Source organism: Sinocyclocheilus rhinocerous, unplaced genomic scaffold (assembly GCF_001515625.1).
Source record: "Sinocyclocheilus rhinocerous isolate Xijiao unplaced genomic scaffold, SAMN03320098_v1.1 scaffold1413, whole genome shotgun sequence".
Classification (NCBI taxonomy): Eukaryota; Metazoa; Chordata; class Actinopteri; order Cypriniformes; family Cyprinidae; genus Sinocyclocheilus; species Sinocyclocheilus rhinocerous.
In genome coordinates, this window is record NW_015639297.1 from 30,539 (window position 1) to 34,386 (window position 3,848).

The following is a 3,848-nucleotide window of genomic DNA, read 5'->3' on the forward strand; positions in this document are numbered from 1 at the left end:
GCCAGGCCTCGGGCCTTGACTTTCCATTCACCAAAGATCCTAGGATCTCAGCTGATGCCTCTCTTAGGTCTTTTTCACTTCCACTGGGAAGAAACTCCCAATCACCATCGAGTCAGAACATCTTTGGAATTCATCACTCTTCAACCCCGGAAGAAAGTGATCGCGACTCCTACACCACCGAACCTCCGAACCATCAAGACTTTCATCCGAGACTGCATCCGTAAACTCATTCCAGGCCAAGGCAAAGCAAGTATCGTACATTTAACTAAACGAAACAGAGGTTTAGGCCCAATCCCAATTCTATTTTATACCCCTACCCCTCCGCCTACCCCTTCCCCCTTGAAACAGAAGGATACACTTGAAAATATTCCCCTAAGAATTGGGACACCACTACTATGCTGTCACACGTCATCATACGTCGTCTAGCTCCTACAATACACACACCTATGCTGGTGAGCATTAGAGCCTTTAATTATCGTTCTATATTAATGCGCTGCTTACTGACACACACACACACACACATATATATATTTTCCAGCAACAAGAGGATAAAATCGCTGTTTTTGAAGTAAACTCACTCTAAAAAGAGAAACGCACCGGCGCGCATACACGCAACTTTCATCTCTCTCTCTCTGTCGCTCTCTCTCGCTCTCCAATAGGGTTGGGTACCGAAACCCGGTTACCAATATGGCACCGGTACCTATGTAACCGGTATGTACTAGAACCGAATCCGAACGCAGATTTCGTTGCCAAGCCTGAGCGATCGATTTAAATATTTGTCCTCTGGTTCTCCAAAACGGACGTAAGAAACATCATCTTACCGCACGTGAAAAATAATTTCCCGACTGAGAAAATGCACGTGAACTCAAGTCGGAAAGCTCCAATAATACAAATCCAACACATCTTGTAGTTATGAGAGTGTCCATGCAACTCGGGAATTCGAGGAGCGCGTGAATGCAGTAACTTGCTCTGATGGCAGCAGGTAGCCTTCCGTTAATTCCGTTAACTATGCTTAAAATTAAAATGCCTAAACTTCCCTTTTATTCACATTTCTAAACCTGTTGTCCAACAAAAGAGAACATTATAACCTTTTTACTCCACAACACCAGTCAAATGCTTCCTTTTGTGATCTGATGTGTTTCACAGGAGGATGCATAACATACATAAACATTCAGAAATGCCAATACTGGGATTCTGTGGGTTTTATGAAAGTACATTTAAGATCTTTTAAAGATCAAGTAAGTAATAAATTGAAGGAGACAGTTCATCAGAATGTTCTCTAAATGTCTAAGAAGCACACACTGAGTTCTATTAGCATCACTTCAAAGTTTGCAAATGCAACTTCAAACAGATCTTTATTACTTTTTTTGGATAAAACTTTTAATATATCAAAAGCTGCTGTCCATCCAGTGTTTTTGTCTTGGTATCTTGATTCTTATTTAATCACGCTAACGCTACAGCTACTTGTGGAGCAAAATGAGATAAAAAGTCTTTTTTTCAGAGACAGATATTTGTTCTTGTGTCAAGCATAACCTCACTTAATTTTGTCCAATTTCTCTGAAAACAAGACTTAATATATTCATTTTTAGTAAATGTGTTTTAAGGATGTTCAATCATGTTAAAAGAAGACAAAAATACTGAGGAATAAAATCATTTTTTGCAGTGTATGCAACATTTAAAGCCACGACTATGAATTTAAGACTTTTGGCTCAAATTTAAGACCTGCATAAATTCATTTGTGAATAAATGCAAAACAACTGAAATGCTAGAAGCATCATTCTCACGGGTTTGATTCTAAATGATTTTGTTTAGATAGATAACACACAAACACAAAAATATTTCCTTTCCACCCTTCCGACCACAGACATAGGTCAAATCCATTTCACGCACAGTGCAAAATCTCCCAGACTATAAAAATATTCCTGCATTGTCAACAGGTCAGGAACAAAAAAAAGAAGCGATCATGATCAAAATACTTCTTTAAATAACTAGCACTGCTGCAGCATCCATTAAGCAGCGAGTCATGCTTTTTCTTTCATTCTCAAAGTGAAGGGACCCAAACAGGAAATACATTCCACATGAACTCAGAGAAGCCATTGCCAGAGAGTCTCATTCGAGAGTCGGGCTACAATAGCTCAGAGGGGCCGGCCGTCTGCTCGCAGCACTTTTCAAAAGAGGGTTTAACCAAAAGCCTTGTTGCAAAACACAATAAAAAGTTCACACAGAATAGAGCGCAACTGACCTATTCACATTCATCTAACAAACTAATCACAGGCTTCTGTGGAATCAAGGGTGAAGAATGTGGAAACTAATAATTAGGATCACAATCACGCAGTGTTAAAATGCTGTTTTTTACGTTTGCATAGGAATACAGCGTGTGTAACATGTTTGTGTGTAACATAGGTTTCAGAGAGCAGGAAAAAATGGTACTAAATGGAAATAATATAATGGGACAACTTTTAAAAAGGAGGAGAAATGCTTTACATATCTTTAGTTGTTGACATCAAATGTACATCGAATCTTTTCTCATCTATCACTTGGCAGGAGCTATAGTCAAATTAGAAGTCAACACTGACGGGTTGCATTATATGCACTCATCCTTAAAGGAATCGTTCAAGGAAAAATGAATTTGCTGAAAATTTTCTCAACTTCATGATGGGAATAGATTGGAGATTGGTGAAATATAGCATGCAATGCTACATTTCTCCAAATCTGATGAAGAAACAAACTCATCTACATCTTGGATGACCTGAGGTTGCAAATTTTGCATGCGTAAAAAAACCACTAAACCATAAAAAAACCACGAACCCAGCCCTCTACGAACACCTTGGCAATTGAATCGCCATTGGCTAGTAAATTTTTTTGTTTACTCGCCAGACTGATAAATATATACATAAACGTCCACACTGCTTTTACATTAAAAATAAGATGGATCATCAGATCAACTCACAAAACTTGCACATGAAATGCACATTTTCTGTTGAACTAAGCCATATTCAGAGGAACTGATGTACTAAGCGGGGTCCAACAGAAATGCTTTTATTTTGCAATTTTTTCGTTTTTTTTTTTTTTTTTGTATTTGCAATTTTATTTAGCATTTTTTATTAGATGGACAGATATAGTGATTTTATTTGACAGTTCTTCATAATTTTTGCTATTTTATTTTGCATTTTTTTCCAATATTTTGCTATTTTATTTAATCCTTTTTTCATTATTTTTGCTATTTTATTTTGCACTTCCCCCCATTATTTTTAAATTCTTTTTGCAAATTTCTTTAGCATTGTTTATTAGAAGACAGACAGAGATAGATAGATAGATAGATAGATAGACAGATAATTTATATTATATGATAACAAATACCAGTTTGCAATATCAAGCAGCATAACGGGCTGTTTGAAAGCACTAGCGAAATGTCCTTCTTTGGCAAGTTTTCCATAATTTTTGCAATTTTATTTTGTAATTTTTAGCTTTTTTTTTTTTAGCATTTTTCCCCCCCATAATTATATGGTCAGCATAATCGTTTGACATGTTACAAAATATACAAGGATTTTTGTTGTTGTTTACATTTACATTTATTAATTTAGTACATTATTGTTTTATGTAAAACTTTATTTTTACATATACATACACACACACACACACATATACATATATATATATACATATACATATATCAGTCAGTCAAGCATTATAATATGATAATCAATGTTATTTAATGATAGAACTTTTGTAATTAGAATTAAAACTTGATAACCATGTATGAATGCATATTAGTCATTTTAACTGAACTTCGGACTGGTGGTGGTGCTTTTTTGGTCATTCAGTGTTTCTGTAAAAAAAAAAAAAAA

At 35.7% G+C, this 3,848-nt stretch overlaps 1 long non-coding RNA gene across 1 annotated transcript in view; it reads left to right on the forward strand.

Moving 5' to 3' along the window:
- LOC107751160 (uncharacterized) overlaps positions 1-3,848 on the forward strand; it is a 10,203-nt gene that overhangs the window by 309 nt on the left and 6,046 nt on the right. The window lies entirely within an intron of this gene.